At 43.3% G+C, this 21,206-nt stretch overlaps 1 protein-coding gene across 9 annotated transcripts in view; it reads left to right on the top strand.

The window, feature by feature from the left end:
• Positions 1-21,206, top strand: part of DISC1 (DISC1 scaffold protein) — a 347,047-nt gene that overhangs the window by 19,450 nt on the left and 306,391 nt on the right. The gene's annotated exons all lie outside the window — the stretch shown is intronic.

The following is a 21,206-nucleotide window of genomic DNA, read 5'->3' as shown; positions in this document are numbered from 1 at the left end:
TTTCCCAGTGACCCCCATTTTGGACTTCTGACCTCCAGAACTGTAGATAATAAATTTGTGTTGCTTTAAGCTATTAAGTTTGTGGTCATTTGTTATAGCAGCAATAGAAACCTCACATAATGTTTTTTCTGCTTTCCTTACCCTCTTGATGATTTCTGAACTAGTTCTCTAAAATTTCCTCCTTTTCTTCACATCTCTCCCTCCCTCTATCACCATTCCAAGTCATTTCCCAAGGCTCTGCTTCACCAATTGGGTCATCACTGTCTGCCGCCCTGAAAACTTTCTCTCTTCGACTTAAGGCCATGCTATGCTAATTACCCTCTTGGCTATTTTGTCTTAAAAGGTGGTGCCCAGAAAGGAAAAGAATGATCCATAAAGGGTCTTAGTAGAACAGGGAGCTGCAGGCCTCCTGCCTCCCTCAATCCGAATGCCAGGTCTCTTCAGTGCAAGGCAAGATAATGCTTATTTTTTGGTGCACACATCACATCACACTGGCTACTCAGGTTGAGTTTATTGTTAACTTCAACACCTCAGCTTTTCACATCATGTAAAAGCAAAAGACATTATGAATAGTTCTTGTATCTTGTATAGAGTGTCTGCCATCTTGAGTCATGTAGCTTTTGGCTCAAAGAGGAAAAAAAAGTACTGAATTAATCTCTCCAGGGAAAGATTTAAAGACTGGGCTAATAAGGAGAGACAGATGGAATTCTGAGAGAAAGATGGCAAATTCTAGAGCTAATCTAATTAAATGGCTATGGGAACTTTTCATTGGTGCATAAATAAAATATGACAATCAGTGTCAGCTAAGAAGCCCTCAGCAAATATCTAATCTCGTTTTTTTTAGCATCCCATAGAAATGTTATTTTTTAATAAATAGCATTATGATATAAAAGAAGCTGAGAGAAGCAGAGAGACACAGGGTAAGCCTCTGCCCATCCTCTATGCTTACTCTTTCCCTACGTACTTCTTCAGAGGGCATAGGATCTCCCAACCATTTCAGTCCATGACACATCGATGGCATTGCCAGCTCGAAGGGTAAAGTAAAATGCTCTTAGGGAAAAGAAAAGGCTTTCACCCTCGCCCAGTCATCACGGGCTCCTAGGATAACTGGGAATCTGAGAATCCGGAGAGGAGCGTTCAGGACTAGCTTCAGAGGAGAGTGTTGATGTTACTGAGAATTCTCAGAGATGGAATAGTTCTTTCCTTTTAAGTTCAAAACGGCTGTGCCCTGAACCCTCTGGGCTTTCTAGAATTTGTATTTAAATGTTTATGCATTCCCAGGCAAATATTTTAAACAACGCCACTCAGATGCAGTACCTTCAAAGCGGGTCAACCAGCTGGCTCCCCAGCCGTGGTCGCCTTGCGCAGCCTGGGCTTGAGCAGACAGGAGCCCATATCCTGAAGAAAGTCCTAACAGAACAAGTAGGATTTACTGCCCCCTAAAAGAAGGAGGAAAGCAAATGCTGAGATTATTTCCATTAACTTTAATGTACCCGGGAGGACCGCAGAGGTCTCATTCTCTCTGGTTTGGATAAATCTGGGGCAGTCCAAAGGCTGCCAAAGGATGTTGGAAGAAAATTTTAATGTGTATCCTTGAGCTTTGCAGTCTGTCTGTCCCCTTTGGAGCTTACTTCTCTTTAAATGGCAGAATCAGAGCTTCAATGTTTCCTTACCTTCAGCGACCTTTCCTCAGCCCTCCCGTCCCTGATAAGCCACAGGAAAGTTATTCTGCTCGTGTGATCTGTTGTCATTTTAACACACACAGAGTGATTGCCATTTGAACTTCCTTTGGGTGTGCTTCATCCTCGCTGAGTTAAGATCAAATTGCTTTCTACTTTGGTAACTCCAATTCCGATTTCTTACTGACCATAGGTTAAAGTTTTAATTGAAAATTCCTTTTCTTTTAAAAATTAGCAATTCAAATGGCAAGGTTGGTAAGGCAGCCCAGACTCTGAGGCTATTGGAACTGGAAGGGGCCTTAGCTGTCATCTGTCTTGAGGGATGGTTTGTCATCAGGGGAAAAATAGTCACTACGTTAAATAGATTTCATGTAACGATATAAATGAAAGTGCTTTGTAAACTGTAGAACATTCAACAAGTATTAACTATTAATAGCATTTGTAAAGATGCGTTTGCCATTGTTGTCAGCTTTACTTATTATAATATGTGTTTTCATATTGAGCTCCTGTCTTGCTTTTTGTGAATATAAGTTAGAATAACTTTATAAATCATTTAGTAACATTTTTCACCTCATGCACTCATTTGTGTACAGGTGAGGGCTGTGTCCCCCAGTGGTACAAGAGATGATTTTTGGAGTCACAGGACATGACATGGAACACCATTTACTCACATCCTTACATTCTCCTTCTGCCAGGGAGAAAGTCTCAATTTGCTGCTAGTGTGTCTTTAAAAACTGATTTCACTTTGTAACGAAGATGGAGCCAAGCAGGATTCCGTCTCCCAAATCTTTGGCCGACAACAAAAAATGCTGTTTTGTTTTCATTGTCTTTATTTGTATGGCTGTCTTCTAATTATGGCAAGTGACTGTCATATACCATTTATGGTAGTAATGCCATAAAAATATTCTTTAAAATATATTTATTTAAGCAAAAGGAGTGAACCAATTTAAGCAAAAGTATCAAGAAAATATTATTATAAGTGTTCCGCTGTGACAAGCACCATGAAGTGGTGTGTTGGACCAGCTGATGTTTGGGACACACAGCTCTCTGCCGCCCTTGAGAGATGGGCCATTGATCAGAGTGCTGCCCTTTATAGCAGAAAACACACAATTTACCCCGTTTTGCATGGCAGTCTTTTAAGTATGTGAAGGTGGTCCTCGTGTTCTCCTTAAGTCTTTCCTTCATCAGGCGTCACCTTTCCACTTCTCCCCATGTTCCGAGTCTGTTGCTTCCTGCCCCAGGAATGCGTGAGTCTGTCAGATTCTCTCTTGGGGAAGCTTCCTGTTTATCGTGTGTCTAGAAGCAGTCCTTGTTCTGATATCATGGAGCAGTTGCTCAAATCATATGAGAAAGGGAAATCGGGGACCAAAGGAGATGATAGGGTTGACATAAAAAGAAGAGTCACAGTGAGAGGGACGTTTGGGAATTGTCAGGAGGGACCACTGGGTAGAGATTTCAGGGAGGATATTTAAGTCCTCAGATGTCTTTGTATCAGTGCAGGAAAGAGGGGTTGTAAGCAAAATGAAAGTGAAATATTTATATTAGTCAGTAAATGTGGATAGACTTTTAAGATGTGGGTTGGAAAGTCTGCGAGAGTGTCTTTGTGGTTTGCTTCTCTGAACTTAAAAGTTTCTCATTTCTAAGATTGTTTGGTTGATTAATTGAGAGATGCATGGAAAAGATGCATTTGATAAATCAGGAAGTGCCATACAAATGTCAAAAATTGCTTTTTTCATTAGTTATATGATTAATTTATCTTGTCACCATGATAACATTTATATTCTATTCTGTATTAATACTTTTCAGAGTTGTCTTGCCTTAGTGCTTTATTTAAAATGATGCTCCCCAGTAGTGCTTTCATGAAAGGGCTTTACCGTTCCTGAGTCCTGTACCTTGATTTATTGCTTGGTCATCTGGATTTCACCATCCAGAGATTTTTGTCAAGAAGACCCATGGTTGTTACAGTATCCAGATACATGCATATTGAGTAATGACTTTTTGTTGTCTTTATAAAGTTTGACAACTTGGCTGGGCATAAAATTCTCAAGCACCCCCACTCTCACCTCCAAACCATATTGACAGTGTCACTTGGCATTGAATGTTACTTTGGAAGCCAGCTTGAATTTTGCCCTTTATTTATGTGGCTTGAGTTTTCTCTGAGGTTCACATAAGATTCATTCTTTTTTTTTTTTTTTTTTTTTGAGTTCAGTGATTATACCAGGATATCTTGATGGTGGTCACAATATTTCAATTTTTTTCTTGAATGCTCTGTATACCTCTTATCTATAGATTTTTTTTTTTTTTTTTAATACCATAGATGTTTTCTTCTACTATATCTTTGGTTCCCTACTTCTTTTTTCTTGTTGAGGGACACCAATCACCCATATGTTTGTTGCCCTGTGTGCATATTATCTTCTCTTTAATTAATTTTTCCTTTGAATTTTGTCATTTTCTCAAGCTGATATTCCAAGTTATTGACTCTGTTTTCATCTGGAACTATATTTATTGCTGCTTCTCAGATGGCTTTGTTTTATGAATGAACTGACCAGAACACCCAGGCAGGCATCAGCTGGCCTATGGTAATCTTTCTAGGTTATTGTTTTCTAAAAATTTTAATGTCAATGTTTTTCAAATTAGTGGTTGGCCAGCAGCCACATTCTTCCACTCAGGTCTGCACTCTTCATTCTTCTGAGTGAAGTATCTTGGAGAAACACTTCTTTCCTTCTCAAGAACTGGAGAGGAATGTATTGATTTTGGTGTCTGCTATTAATTTCATCCAATTTTTATAGTATTTGGCAGGTATGCTTCGTAGGTTTGAGAAGCAACATAGTGTTGAAGGCACGGCTCTGGAGCACACTCCCTAGGTTTTATTCCTTTGCCAGTCACCAGCCATGTGGGGTTGGGCAAATTACTTAACCTCTTGATTACCCAGTTTTCCTTATCTGTGGAGAGAGGTTAGTAACAGGGCTGTTATGAGAATGGAGTGGACTGATATTTGTAGAATGTTGATAACAGTGCCTGGTACAAGTAATAGATAGGCCCTTTACAAGGTCCTTTCAGTGAATATGGCATGTGATCATGCATTGTCAATAGTTTTCTCCCCAGCTTCTCACACTCTGTCCATTTCAGTGGGCTTCACAGAGTGTGATTAACTTGCTTTTATTCCATTTTCTTGCCACAGAGAGTGGGGTTGCCTGATGTGTTTTGCTCATACCATGTTTGTTTAAGCATTCATTTAGAATTGTATCCAGGATATATATCTGGCTGACTAATCTATGGCTCTTAGATCCTATGTTTTTCCTTCATGAAACCAGAACACTTGCCAGTCTTTGGTGGCTCTATGATTTCTCAGAGCCCATTGAGTATTTCTGTGAACATGTCTGTGAGTTCCTTCAGTACTGGGTCATAGTTTATTTGACCTCGTTTGTGGACGTAAACTCATTTGAAGTGGCTAGGTGTTCTCTTTCTATCTTTTTTGCCTCTCTTGGGCTTCAGTTCCTCCTAAATTAGGCTACCACTATCCTTTCCAGTCAGAAGATCATTTTCTTCACTAGAGATGAAGGCTGAACATTTGAGCTGTGTAATTCTGCCCTGTCTTCTCTCTTATCTGTTACCATTGTGCCCTAACTAGTGGGCTGTCCCTGCCTGCTTGACTTTCTTGTCCTGGCTTGTTTATTTCTTGGTTTGTTTGAAGCACCCCTTTTTGCTGTCCTTAGCATATTTACAGAAAGTGTAAATATGCTGCTGGCCTTAAGTCTTTTTGATATTTTTCTTATTGCTTCATGACCCCCTTCTATTTATTCCTTGTTATTTCTCTCTGTTTATCTTTGCATGTGCCCTTCAAAAATTTCTGCCTTTCAGACAGCTTCCCTTGCAATCTCAGCTGTGCTTGTGGACACCTTGCCCACTTTGCCTGCCTTGGGGTTATTGTGCTAATTAAGTGCCTTGGGCATATGTGAAAAGCACCTGTTCCTTGACTTCCGGCCCTAAGGATTCTGGTCTGGGAGGGCTGGGGACAGGCTCAGAAATCTGCATTTTCACAGGCCTCCTAGGTGATTATGGTGCAAGTGATCCCCAGACCACGCTCAAGCCCAGCTAGTCTGGAGCAGGAGCTCCCAACCTCTTCCCTTCTCAAGCCATGAGTGAGGGTGACTGGTGAGCATGATTCTCCCTGGAGCTTACCTGAGGATCAGGCACACGTTCTTGGCTTGCCAGCTTTAATTGTGTCCCTTCCTTTCCCATTCAGGAAATATAACTGAATGTGAGTGAGTAAGAGTAACATGGCCTTAAGTATGAGCTTGAGTCTGCTCTAATTATAACGAACTAAATAGCTCACAGCTTTAGTGCATTATTACTACTCCCAACTGTTGCTGGTATGCTGTCATCTGATGATGAGACCCACCCAACACCCCTTTTCTGGGCCAATTTCTGACTTCAGCTTGACCTGATCACTTTCTCCAGAGGTTTCCTTCCCTTTCGTGTAACTGATACATTTTGAGTGGCTGTCAGATGAAATCTGATCCCACACGCTGGGGAGGATCTTTCCTTAGGAGCCTCTGCTTGAAACCAAATTGACTTCAGCACATCTTCAGTTTGGAGCATTTTACATAAAGGACTTTGCAAATCATGCAAAGCGGTTATGTTTGGACGTTTTTGCTGTGTCGCGTTTCTCTTAGAGCTCTTCGTAATCTCCTTATTCTGGAATATTTTATAGATAATCAGTAAATATCATTGAGCAATCATGCTTTTGGGGATCACATCTGAGTGTTAGCAAATGTGAAAACAGGCCACAGACTCCGTAGGGGTCTAGTCCCATGACCTAAGAGATCTGTGCTCGTCCAGACTCTCTTTCACAGTCAGTGCCTGTTGCCTGCAGGCAGGATTGAGGCTGTGTAGGAGGCCAACTTCCTGGGCTCCAGTCCTGGCTCAGCACTAACCAACTGTGTGACTTTGGACAAATTCCTTATCTTCCATAAGCCTCAGTGATCTTATTGTAAAAGTGGGGTGATAACAATCCTCGCCTTATTAGGTTTTGGTGAGGATTACATGACACAAAACATGTGACGAGCTTAGGACGTGCCTCGTGCTTGGTAGATGCTTTACGCGAATGAGGGATGAGGAAATGGACATCAGATCGTCAAATTCGTCAAGTTAATTTTTGATGTTTTTTTTCAAATCTCTTGCATTCGGAGTTGTTTTCTAGATTAGAATGATGCGGGCTCAGTGAACCAAGGAGTTGAAAGAAAGATTTCTTGGACTCTCAAGGTCTGGCAGTAGTGCTCCTTTATTCAGAGAATAGCATGGGGACAGGACCCACGGGCAGTGAAGAGCTGCAATGTGTTGAGGGTTAGGGCTAAATTTGTAAAGCATGGGTACGTGCCTTGTTTTTACTAGACAAAGGAAAGATGATGTAAAAAGTCCTTAAATGGTATCAGTGCAGGCAGGGTCTGGTTATTGTGTGGTCATATAACTTTAGACATGAGTCGGGTCATATAGATCAGCATGTAGGCCAGGACGCCTTGGGCTTCTCTCCCTGGGGCAGCCTTGATCCACATCAACATCGGTTATATGTATCATAAAGCCTTATAATTTTGTGGGGAAGGTGGTAGTGGGGACTGGATATTGTGGGCAATAACCAGGCTGTTACAAATAACAATATTTGATCCATAAGCTATTTGATAAGACTGGGCTATCAATCTTAGAAAACAGCATTAGTGAAACATCATTTCTACAGCGCTTTGCAGTTTACAATATGTTTTCTCATGTCCCGTCTTATGTAAACATAAAGAAAAACTGAAGTGCAGGGAAACAACTGATTTTCTTTATGTTCCATCATCAGGCTGGGTCTGACCCAGGTATGCAGTCTCAGATCAGTAGTCTGGGATTCCATCGGAACCCCTCTTTGTGGTAGATTGAAGCACTTGCTGGCTACACAGAGTACCCAGCGCTATGTTAAGCACCCAGCGTGTTATAAGAACAATAGTTTTGTACCTTTGTGGCCACACGTATGTAGACCTGCTTAAGAACATAGTTAAAAAATGAACTTATAGCCAATAATAGCCAATATAATGACAAAGCCTGATGTCGGCAAACGTCCCCCAAATAACCTCAAAACTCCTCTTCTAGATGGAATGAGGATCTGTGTGCTGTCCCTGATGTCCCTTCGTTTCCGCCTCCCGCCCCCCCATCCAAACTCACCTCCTGATTTTAATCCTGTCTGGCCCTCTCCCCAGATTAGTTGTATAATTGAAAATGTGCCGGGGCTGGCCCCGTGGCCGAGTGGTTAAGTTCGCGCGCTCTGCTGCAGGCGGCCCAGTGTTTCGTCGGTTCGAATCCTGGGCGCGGACATGGCGCTGCTCGTCAGACCACGCTGAGGCAGCATCCCACATGCCACAACTAGAGGAACCCACAACGAAGAATACACAACTATGTACCGGGGGGCTTTGGGGAGAAAAAGGAAAAAATAAAATCTTTAAAAAAAAAAAAAAAAAAAAAAAAAAAAAATGTGCCCACAAGCATAATCTCTGGATTGGTGGATTTAAAACAAAGCTGATTAGAGGTTTCCAATTGTGTGTGAAAAGAATATGTGTTTTTAAAAGGTGTTATTGATAATGAAAAGCTGAGAACTTTGATGCTCCGCACACAGCTTGTGTGAACTTTATATAGAATCATATGCATCTGTGTGTATCCTACTTATTGGTCATTGGGCTACTCCTGACCACAAAGTGTGGTACTGTCTTGGTGTATCTTGCAAAAATGACACATCTCTTTTTCCCTTGGGATGATCGCTAGGCCCCAGGTTCCTCTCCCTGCCTCTTGCCCCATCCCCACCCTATCACACTTCTCAGTGTGGCCTTGCTCTGGCGCCTCTGTGGTTGTTAATGCTCATTCTCAGACATGGGGATCTAGGCAAGAAGGAGGATTTTATGTAAAAACAGTTGTAGGTCGATTTTTGACCCCAAGAAAATAGTTCATTTTATAATTAGATATATATGTTCTTTATAGACTTTCCTTTATATGCACACATTTACTCTCAAAATTTCCTCAGCTCGTAGGTCTCTCGAGGTGGCTGAGAGTTCCTAGAAGGTACCTGTGTGCCATTGCCTGCATCCTTAAAGATGCTGCTGTGAAGGAGAACTGCACAGAGGCTCCTGCACCATTGGCCTGCATCCTTCAGAAGCTCACTGGTTGACGGCTTGCTCTGTCTTTGTCTTGTCTTCCATTTCAAGGGCGCTTCCTTGCTCCCTAGACTGCTGTGCAACATCTTTTCCCCATGAGCTGGATTTCCCTGGTCCTGGGAGTTGTGTGTGTTCTGCAGGTGTGCTATCGTGGTCTCCCTTTCCCCTCTGTTGTTGAGTGGAATTACTTCTCCTTTGTCATGATATATAAGAGTTGTATAGGAGTCTCATCCTTTTTGGAACATTTTTAGGTCTTGATGTTATCATCCATCATATTGAAGAGGACAGGGCAAAGGAAAGAGCCCTGTGTCAGGGAGCAGGACCCTCCCTCTGGCCAGCTATCCATTCAAAATTCAGGACCCTTTGTCCTGGAACTGTCATTCACCAGCTACGAATCCACCTGCCTGTTCTACCTGCCGTGCCTCCAGCCTTGACTTGTACATAGGGAAATCGGCAGAGGCCTTCTCAAAGCCTTTGGGTAAAGTCCGGAGAGTTATGTCTGCCACCTTTCCCCTGATTCGCAGAGCCTGACACGTAGTAGAGTTCTCAATAAATGCTATGTCTTTTTCCCTTTCTTATTTCCTGTTTAAATAAAATAAAGTTAGTTTGACATGATTTATTGGCAATAAACCCGTGTAAGCTCTTTCCATTTGTAAGTGCTCACAAATAACCATATTATTAATCTTCAGAAGGTTATCTGGTGTCTATGTCATGCCCACTGGTTTCCAATCACCGGGCTTGAATTTGCAGGAACGAACTGCTTCCCTTTTTAGAACATGCGGGGGTATTTGTGTGTTTCCAGTCTGTTGACATGTCTCCTATTCCCCCAGATTCCTCAAAGACCACCACAGCAATTTACCAATCTCATTTTCACGTTCCTTCAGTGTAATAAGTGAATTAAAGCCAATTTATTACCCAGGATTACCTCATTTATTTCAAAATAGGCTGTTTCCAAAGGAAGCTCTATTCCCTTAGTGAGAGCTAGCTCAATTTTCCAAGCCCATTCTAAAGAAAAACAGGCGTATCTAGTTTGTTTTAGCTATTAAAAACCTTGTTTTAAAAAAGAAATAGCCCTTTGGGTATTGCCGGAGGGTGAGAAAAGTAGCCTAAAGACTGAAATGGTAAATGAAGAGAGAGGGGAAAAAACCCTGATTTTAAGTGATTAGAGTATGTGAAATGTCACTTTCTTCCTTAACCGCTCCCCTAAGGAAAATGAGGAGATTTTTAAAGCAGTGTCTGGTCAAGGCATGCACATGCAGAGGATTTCTGTAGCTCTAGGGGAAAATATAGGTCTACTAAAATTTTCATGAGTTTCTTATATTTGTCAGAAATTGCTTACAGGCTGCCTGATATATTTCTGATAGTTTGGAAATGCCCATGGGCTTCTATGCTTTTATGTCCACCCATTTATTCTCTTAGGAAGAAAAGAAGACCGAAAAAAACCCCAAAACACAACTAACTCTGAAGCAGATCATTGAATAACATATCTATAAGGATTACCTGTGATTAACAGGTTCCTACCCCCCAAAGGTGGAAAAAGGGAGAAAATTAAAGCTCCTCCCTTTTTAAAGACTGTCCAGGAAGGTTCCAAGTTGTTATCAGAAGACAGTGATGACTTCAGGTGCCTGGAAGAACTCGGGGAAAGAAACTAAAATTATTGAGCATATATCACCACTTGCCACCAGCTCTCACGGGCTTTTGAACTTACGTGTTAGTGATTTTATTGTCTCCTCAGAACAGTCTCCACTATTCTGGTTGATGACAGCAGCCATGAGATCATGGATATGCTGAGAGGAGGCGCTGTGGACAAGTGGCTCAGAGCATAGGCTCTGTAGGGGACCACCTTGCAAGGAAGAGATAATTAACATCCCCCAGATGAGAAAACCGAGGCTCGGAGAAGGCATACTTTGACACGTCTAAGGGGCAGAGGGACATTTAAACCCAGTCTAACTTCAGAACTCTCTTGAGAATGTCATTCTGCATCCTTAAAGTCTTGTTGCCCCTGCGATGCTGAGTGTTAGTTTCTTTTCTAATGGACACTTGATCGTGGACACCAGTTTGCACGGGTGACTTGAATTGCATGAAACGAGGCGATAAGGCACAGCTTACTGGCCAGCGTGTGCCCACTGGGGAATTCCATTCCTCATCGATGCACTCACCTCTCTGGTAGGCACAGCCTTGGACCCTATGAGTGATTTCCCCCTGGTTGGTTTCTGATGGACAGATCAGGTGACCCAGCTTGGTGCTGACTGGTGCCTGGCTGTGACATCTAAGTGTGTGTCATCACCACATCCTGAATTCTGGGCTTCAGGGGAGCACCTCCCCTTTGCCTCCCCTGGCAGATGGCCCCGATCTGAGAGTTCATATGATATCTGTCTGATAGTAGTGACTGGTGGAGACACTAGCATCTCATTTTAATAATTTAAAAATCATAAAATATGCCACTTTTGGAACAAAAGCTTTCAAAAGTTTAGCGAGGATATTCAGTTGCTTTCCACAATGTGGAAACATATTGATATAACCAAAGCACACTTCAGATATTTAAGCATCAAAGCATCCATGGAGACTTCCTCTTAGCAGTAAAATGTGTTGCTTTACTCAAGACGATTCCATAGTGTAGAGGGACTATAAAGGCAAGAAGAGACGAGAATGCTTTATAATTAGTTTGCACTGTTTGAATGTAAACGGGCACTTGAAAACAGTTTGCTCTCTTAAAACTTCCTAAGTGTTCCCCACTGTAATCTCCTGTAAAGTATTAATGTTTAAACAAACCCTTGATTCGTAGGCAGTGCAAAGGTTAGCTTCAGTCCAGCCCTGCCTAGTGATCATCGACTCCAAATGCTAGTGGTGTTTTGAATCAATCAGGAAGATTTGAGCTTGCTGGATGTAGTCATGGGCTCTTAAAACTCGGAAGGTGTATGTATGGTATCTTGATATGAAGTGAGACTAGAGATGTTTTATGAAAGAAGAGCCAAGTGTAGACAAAAGACGATCATATTCTATTATAAAATGTTTCCTTATATCTCAGTTAATTTACTGAGACCTGGGTAATTTACAGTTCACCCTCGACACCCACTCTCATGTATACAGCAGCAAAGAGGTGTAGATCTTTTAACATAGGAATTGTATAATTCTGATTTCTTTCTTATTTCCTTACTCTAGTGTGCCAAGTTCCAGTACTGGAATGTGGAAGAAAAATACCGAATTTCCTCTGGTTTTCTAGTAGGACCGTAGAGCAGGACATTTATCATGCTATAATTGTATCATTTTCAAGGTCAGGCATTTAAAGTGGCACTAACCTTTGATGTGGGCTTAAATTCTGAGTATTATAAAAATTTAGTGCAAAGGAGGGACTTCCTTGAAAGACACTTCAGTCTCTAGGGTGCTACTTATGTGAGAAGTGCTGACAATTTGGGATCATTTTTTAATAAACATATCTCAAATTTGGCATGCAAAGCGGGACATTTAGAAAGCCATGAAAATAAGCCCATGCATAAAATATGGCATTAAAAAGGTACCTGTGAACTTTACAGATGGAGTAGCATGAAAAAAGCTATCTTTTGTTAGAGTGGATATGAGAGCTTGCCGCTCTTTGCTGCAAAAATAAGAGCCGAAACTTAAGTCGTCTAGTTGTTTTGAAATAACAGTTACAGAGAGGGCTCCTTCTGGCTCATCCATATTTTATTAGGGCAGCAGTTAAAAAATTCATTAGAGATGCTCATCTGTAGCTAGTAGCACAGAGGGGGTTCAGATGGCGATCCGATTTTTGAGTAGCGCTTTCCGTGAAAAGAAAAAAACAACCGTTTATGAGAATTAATAGCACTGTGGAGAGAGACTGCTCAGTGATTTTGGAGCAAACCCTTGCACGGGGTTTAGGAATCTTTTGCTGCTAAAAGAGGAAGGAAATCCACGGGTAAAAAGGAGAGAAAATAGAAGCCAGAAAATTGAATCAGAGAGCCGGGAAGGTGTTGGTCTACAAGAGAGCATAGGTTGAGTGTCCACGTGACACCCTGCTGGATGCTGTGTGTATGTGTGCGCTGGTATAGATCCCTGCTGGCCCCAGGAGACAAGGCAGAGCTGAGGTTGCATTGGTGTAGCCTTGCCTTGAACTCTACCTCCAGGTGGCCATGTCCAGGTGCCTTTGCTTCGGAACGATGATCTTGTCTTTATTCCTGAATTGAAAATAAAAATAGTTTTTGAATGGTTACTCTGTGCCAGGCATGGTATAGAGCAGTGGAATTCATAATCTTATCTATCCTCCTGGCAATTCCATGAGATAGAGTCCCATTTTACAGACCAGACATTGCAAGCAGCATTGCAAACTCCCATTGTCTGATCGAAAGCGGAAACCCTATGTGGGGTAGAAGATTCAGAACAGATGTATGGGAACAGATTTTAAATACAGACCCCACTTTGTCCACATGTAGCAGTTAGCAGAGAAAGCCCCATTTCGAGAAACAAAAAAGTTTGGACGAGAGAGAAGATTCTGCACAGAAACAACCTCCTCAATGTCATGAACATTGTTTATGATGCATTAGAATTCCAAGTGTGCTAGGATGTCAAAGAGGACTGTCCCCTAAGGCAGAGGCTCCCAGCCCTGGCTGCCCACTGGAATCACCAGGGAGTTCAAGAGGCACCCAGGCCTGAGTGCCTCTCCCCAACGCTGTGACTTCATCGGTCTTGGGTGTGGCCTGGACTTTGGAATTTTTAAAGATCCCCTGGTGACTAATGTGCAGCCAAGTTTGGGAACCACCTCTCCAGTCTCAGCGTTTCAGCTGACGAGCTAAAGCTGAGGACAATAGGTCACAAGTGTCCACACAGGCAGGTCTTCCTGCCTCCTGTGGTGTTGCTCACAGCCTGGTCTGCCTCTGTTTCTTGACATATCTGCCTTCTCCACGGAGCCATGAGCTCCTTGAGGGTGGGGACTGTGGCTCTGAAAAATTATCATCAAATATCTCACTGTTATGACAATTATATTTCTATATTCATTGTGTTTACTATATAATTATACATAGGTTTGCTTACACTGTTGGAGAACCAGCGTAACCACCACCTGGCTTAATGTTACCCTTGAAACCCCTCTCGCTCATCATGTCCTCCTCCTCAACCAATTTATACTGTGTTTATCATTCTTCTGCTTTTTTCCCTACTTTTAGCACTATCTCTCTCCTGTGTTCCAAGCAGAGCAATCTTCCCAGTTTCATGGATTCAGGGCTAACACTGTGGTCACTTAAACCACAATTCGGTGTCCGGTTCGTCCCTTCTGACTATGAGGCTGTTATGAGCAGTGATGTCTGCGGCCCAGGAGTCAAAGCTCTTGCATTCGGGTGACCAGGAGGCTGACAGGAGAACAGACCAAGCTTTGCTGTCACGGAACTCTGGGCAGCCTGCTGACCTGCTGGCGTCTATACCTGCAGTGCACGCTGCTTTGAAGATTACGGAAATGCTAGATCAGGGTAAAGTGGCTCTGCTCACCAAGAGCAGCTGGTGAATAATCCTGTCTAGGAAAACAATCTGCCTTTCAAAGCGGTAGAGAGTGTCCTTTGTGAATGCGAGATGTCAGCAAGCCCAGCACAAGGTTCTGTGGCAACTCCTTTATTGGCCTGTTGGGCAGGAAGATTTGAAAGGGAGCAAGAAGGACCACTTTACTTGTGTGACATTCTCTCTCTCTATGCGTCTCTGTCTCTGTACGTATATCTACATTCCATATACATGTGTGTATACATACACACTTAGGTTTGTATTTTTATTACACTTGGACATATACAGGCGCGTGTACGCGTGCACACACACACCCACACACCCACCCCATGTTCCTTGTGCACATAGATGGCACTGTTGAAGATGTACTTCCTGTTGGACTTCCAATTTTAGGCCAGACTTAGGCTTAGATTGTTGAGGATGTTGCTGGCTTGTGTTGGGTATGGGGGTGTTATATGGACGTGTGTGTGATAGTGGAAGAAAACAACTATAAAGAAAGACATTGCAGACCAAGCAATATTTTTAAAAACGTAGGCATCTGGGTACCTAGTTAGGATCATTTTGGAAGGAGTTCCTTGTAGAGAGATTAATTGAGAATATTACTTGTTTGGCCCCTAAGTATTTATGTGTTTAAATATTGCTTGGGGGAGGGTGGGAGAGGGTGGGAGATGTGTCCAGAAGGCTAAGAAGAAGCGGTGCTCCTTGCACTTCATCACAGAAAGCCCTGGAAGCCATATGATGTGTGGAGCAGAGGGCGGACATAGATATCTGAAGAGCAATTTCCTCCTGACTTGGTGACCTCACCTCTGTAAAGTACCAGGACGTCCATGTGTGCTACAGGCTGACTTCCCCCACTTTCACCGTCGGTTTGGCGCCCTCTGACGGTTCTCCTTGTGTCCTTCCTCGCTCCTGTCTAGTCTGTTCTCCACAGAGGGATCTCTTAGAACATGGAGATTGGATCGTGCCTCTCTCCCGATTAATGTCCTTCACAGGCTTCCCATCCCTCTCAGGGCAAAGATCCAGCCTTCATGTGGCCTATAGGCTCTGCAGTGTCTGGCTGCCTCCTGTCCTGTGCCCATCACCGGTGTCCTCCAGCTGGCCTTGTTCCTTCCTCTCTCAGCCCCTTCCCATCAGCCTTCCCTGTGACCACTAAAACTCCCACTCATATGTCGGATCTCAGCCAAATGTGGCCAGAGCCAGGTGCCCTGTCATCTGTGGCTCAGCACCACAAGTCTGTCCTTCATCAGCCCATTGGTATTGCTCTATGTGGTCACTTGATTACTTTCTTCCTTCCCCGAAAGATGGTAAACCCCCAGAGGGCAGGGCCACCTGTGCTTGCTCGCTGTGCTTTCTCTAGGACAGGGTTTGGGTCCTCTGAGAGGCAGACACCAAGACAGAATGAGACATGCAAGAGGCTGAATGAGGGAAATTTGCCTGTGAAGGACAAAGAGGGGAGCAGGAGGAGGCAGGGAGAGCCTGCAGAGGAGACAGGGAGGGAAGGAGGTCTCAGACTACAGCGCAGATGGAAGAGGCTAGTCGTCCTCACTAATTACCCAGATGCTGCATTCTGGCCAGGCTGATGGGGAGTTCTGGAGCCAAAGTTGCTTGTTAGAGTTGTCCTGCATCCCACCGAGTGATCCTGCGTCAGCACCCTTCTTCCCTTTAATCCCATGAGGTGGTTTTTTGGGGTGGCACATAAATTAGGGAGTACTCTGGAAACGAATTGCACAATTTAAATGGAAATGCCGGAAAAGCTGATTTATTTTACACTAGTACTTGCCTTGCTCAGTAGATGCTTATTACAACAACCCTCCAAATCCTCAAGTGCTCTCTGAACTATCCAAGAAAGATGAACTCATGCTCAGTAGAGTGTTTGTGCTTAGTTATATTATTTGATTCTGGTCTTTGGAATTAAGTTAATCCACAGGGATGTGTGGTTTCTTTAAGATTCTGAATCTTTGGTTAACTTGAATGTTTTATAAAAGTCTTATGCCCCTGGGGCCAGCCCCGTGGCATAGTGGTTAAGTTCGCGCCCTCCGCTTCAGCACCCGGGGTTCGTGGGTTCTGATCCCAGGCACGGACCTAGCACCACTTGTCAAGCCATGCTGTGGTGGCATCCCACATAAAATGGAGGAAGAAGGCATTGATGTTAGCTCAGAGACAATCTTCCTCAAGCAAAAAGAGGAAGATTGGCAACAGATGTTAGCTCAGGGCCAGTGTTCCTCACACACACACACACACACACACACACACAAGTCTTAGCCCCAACCATGACAAACAGAATTAAAATTCCTTCCATGCAAAGAATGTATTCATTTATGCTTCCACTCTACGTTTGTACCCAAGTCTGGTTCTGTAAAGCCTTTATGTGCCTGTTCTTCTCTATTTATGGGTTCTCAGCCGTGGCCTCTGTATCTCCCCTTCAGAAGGCAGACAGGCTTTCCCCACAAGACATGAGAATCATTGTGGTATAGGGCAGCCAAGGGACTTGCCCAAACCCAAGTGAGCATTTTGTGTAGATTTTAGCTTTGAGTCTTGATATTTAGATCTTTCAAGTAAATTCATGCGTATCGTGTTTTCTTAAATTGCATATTTTAGATTTCCTATTTAAAAATGAGTATTATCTGGCCAATGTGTATACTAGGATTTTTTGGGGAAATTATAAGGACCTCAGGAAGCTTATATATAGTGTAAGTTGGGAACAATTTATATACACCAAGGAAAATAACCAGCAGTGCTGGCTGTTAATAAATAGAGGGAAAGGAGTGATGTGGACAATTGGTGAAGCCCTGTGAACTGGGTGATCAGGACAGGGTAGTTGATGGGGAACGGAGTTGGAAGCTAAAGAATTGGAAGGATTTGGATGGAGGAAGGGAGAGCATCAGAGGCAAGCTGGACAGAATTCTCACTGATGTGGCTGGTTAACATTGGCCTCCCCTAATTGTCCCAATAAGTTAGGTGAGCAGATATTTCTGGGCACCTTGTCTGGACCATATATAGAGGTCCTTTGACATCGGGGTCTAATCTACGCTACTATCTTTCGCTTCCCTTCGGTCTCAGAGCTCATTGGGCTGAATGGGGATGGAGATGAGGATCCTATATAACCAGGGACCAGAGGTCTGTATTGATGGAGAGGAGTCTATTCCTCCCCTCCCTAGAATCTATGATGGAGTGGGAGGCTGTGAGGGATGGAGGAGGCTGAGTGAGGCTTCCTCTTCTATTTCAGCCTTTCTGGGGCCAGATGGGAAGAACAAAGCCACCTCTGGGTTTTACAAAGAACAGAGGGCACAGCTGGTTTCTTGGGCCAGCTCTCCAAGCCTGCCTGCCCTTCGGGCCTTCTGCTGTGCCACGATGTACTTCCTGGTTGCTCTAACCTCCATCCCCCAAGCTGACTGCAGCATGTCAGGAAGGAATCTTTCTCTCTAAGGTCTGAGTGCATCATTACCCTTCCTTAACTTCAGGGCCTGATGGCAGGCCTTGGATTTTACACTAATCTAATAGGTAGGATTTCAGGCAGGATATATAAGTGATAATTGATTTCTGGTCAGGGGGGACATCATAAGCTTCCTCAAAAAATAAAAATTAAAAAAAAGTGTAAATAGGGGACTTTGGTTATGGGGAACTGGGGGTCTTCCTAGAGGTTTCAGAGCAGCTGTCTGCCCAATATGAATTTCTTCCAATCCTTCTAGCTCATTCCAGAAGTGCCCTCCAGATCTGGCTCTGTCAGCTCCTCTGCCCTCTCTTGAGGGTTAGGATTAATAGTGTGTGACAGTCTCTGCTTCTTGGGCCACCCTCTGGGAAGGCCCAAGCCAGGGGGCAGGCTGTATGAGTGCTCAGGTGGATGCTGGAGCTGGGCCCTTGGTTAAATGGCTTGAGAAAATGCTGCTCAGGCTGAAGTGCCCTCAGGCATTTGAAAAGAAATGAAATTTCAAACAAATATTTTCCACTTAACATTGATCTTTTAATTGTAGAAGCGTTATTTGGGTCACTGGTACTTGCATAAAAAAAATAGTTCAGACTTTTGAAGCCAAAAGGCAATATAGATTTCACAGGACCCCTTTCTTGAGATATGATATTGCTGAATTGTTTTCCTTTGGTAATTGAAGCCAGAATTCAGTGTTCTCTGTACTTCCTTTTGGAGTCACTGTTCTTTAAAAACTATTTTGCCAGTTTTACAGGGCACATGAGAGTTAGTCTTTCTTCTCCTTGGCCTCCTTCTGCTCACACCTGAGCTCCCGCAGACCTCTGCAGACTGCTCTCCTTGTAGTCAGGACCACAACGTGCAGGGGACATCCTCAGATGATGAAATCCCTGAGGGAAGGTACCGGACCAGAGAGCGTGGTGACCCAATTTGGTCTATTAAAATCTTTTTTTAAAATTTTTAACTGTGGTAAAATATGTATAACATAGAATTTACCCTCTTAACTGCTTGTAAGTGTACAGTTCAGTGACATGAAGAACATTCACATTGTTGTTCACCCATCACAACCACCCATCTCCAGAACTTTTTCATCTTCCCAAACTGAAGCTCTGTCCCCGTTCAACACTAACTCCCCATAATTTCTCCCTGCTGGCCTCCAGCCCCTGGCAACCACACTTCTACTTTCTGGCTCTATTAATTTGACTCCCCTAGGTACCTCATATGAATGGATTCAAACAATATTTGTCCTTTTGTGACTGGCTTATTTCACTTAGCATAATGTCCTCAAGGTTCATCTGTGTTGTGCATGTGTCAGCATTTCCTTCCTTTATAAGGCTGAATAATTTTCCGTTGTATGTACACACCGTGTTTTGTTTATCCATCCATCCATTGATGGATGCTTGAGTTGCTTCCACCTTTGGCTATTGTGAATAATGCTGCAATGAACAAGGGTGGGCAAATATCCCTTTGAAGTCCTGCTTTCAATTCTTTTGGGTATATACCGAGAAGTGGAATTGCTAGACCCTGTAGTAATTATATTTTTAATTTTTTGAGGAACTACTATACTGTTTTCAGCTGTACCATTTTACATTCCCATCTACGGTACACAGTGATTCCAATTTTTCCGTATTTTCATCAAATCTTATTTTTTTTATGGTAGCCATCCTAATGGGTAGTCCAATTTGGCTACTAATGATATTAATGTTTCCTTCCATACATTTTCGTCATGTCCTTTTCTGCTGATTCCAACTTTGCATGGCCTCTGTTGTGAAGCAAAGAAAAATAAATTTTTCTTCTGATTTCTTGTCATTTCAAGTTCTCCTAAGTGATCTACTTGGGGGCAAAGGATATAGAAAGAGCATGTGTTTTGGAATCAGATAGGCCTCAGTTCACCCACCCATCCATCCATCCATCCATCTATCCCACCATCCATCCTTCCTTCCCTCCATCCAGCCACACATCCATTCATTCATTCACGATTTATGAAGCAACTTAAATGTAGGGCATTGTGCTGGTTGATTGTTAAGTAGTGAGCAAAACAGGCTTTGGTAAATTATGATTAGGGACTTCTGGGGCAAATTAAGACCTTCTGAGTTTTAATTTTATTATTTATAAAATGAAATGGTACCAAGCTCCTAGGGTTGTAGTGTTACATGCCTCCCTCCCTTCCTTTATCCTGACTTCCACTCCCACTCCTTTGCTTATAGCCCTTGCTTCCATTCCTTCCTTCCCTGTAGGCTTCCAGAATTCTGTGTATTCAGGGTGGTATTAACCCTTCCTGGGGTCTCAGCAGTTGGCATACCCGGTTGGCAAGAGCAGGCCACCGGGTGGACACATCTTGTACTCTCTTGTCCTCAGATGCTCAAATTCAGGGAACAGGTGGCCCATGGGTCATTGTGCTCACTTCCCCAGGGATTGTCAATGACACCCATTCCAGAGACTGGTGTGTGCCATGATCTTAACACTGTGGGATCCTAAATGCCTAGCACCTTCTGTTTACCGTGACCGTCTCTGTTCTGGGAGGCAGAGCAAGCTGTGCGGGCCTGGAGAGAAGCTTTGTTCCACTGTTGCCACAGGCTGTAGTATACCTACAACTGTGTTTAGTGCTGCATGTTCTTCCTTGTATGCCTCCATCTCATCTGATTCTCGTTGCGGCAGGGCTGCGAGGTGGGGGCATCGTGTGAGCCAGTAAAGTCAGGAGACTTCCGCACTGGTCTCTCGGCCACTTGCAGCTGTTTCCAGAATGTCGAATCTCTGAGCCTCAGTTTCCTTAATTATAAAAGCAAAGTTATGATTCCTGGTCTGATTGATTCACATGATTTTGGTAGGGAGCAAGTGAAATTAATGTAGATAAAAACACATTATGAATAATGTGTTATGCAATGTAAAAATAATAACTAATGCTTTGATCACATTTATTACGTGTGCCAGGCACTGTTCTAAGCCGTCTATATCTAGAAACTCATGTGGTTGAATGCTCACAGCCACCCTATGAGAGAGGCACTGTTAATATCTCCATTTTACTGAGAAGCAAACTCAGGCATAGAGAGGTTAAGTAACTTGCAGATGGTCACACAGCCAGCAATGGCACAGTCAGGGTTTGCACCAGGTAAGGAGGTGCCAGGGTCTATGCTCTCAACTGCTGTCCTATCCTGCCTCTGTGAGGCATCAATATTGTTTATTGTTTCTGTTCCTCTCACATAGCCGGGAGGAGGACAGGCCCTGATTTTGAGAACACGTCAAGCAGGGCCCCCTGTAATCCACCATGTGAGATGAACTGATGGGCATAAATTGTGTTACAGCTGGCTCTCTGTGGTCCACAGGCATGCAAGGACACTGATAGTTCAGATAATGGAAACTCGTGTATTGTTCGATGAGTACCTAGAGTAAGCGATTGGATCGCATTTTGAGGAGTGCGCTGGCATTCAGTTTCAGATCATTTGCTTT

This window comes from Equus przewalskii, chromosome 1 (genome assembly GCF_037783145.1).
Source record: "Equus przewalskii isolate Varuska chromosome 1, EquPr2, whole genome shotgun sequence".
NCBI classification, from domain to species: Eukaryota; Metazoa; Chordata; class Mammalia; order Perissodactyla; family Equidae; genus Equus; species Equus przewalskii.
This window is presented reverse-complemented; position numbering and strand designations above follow the sequence as displayed.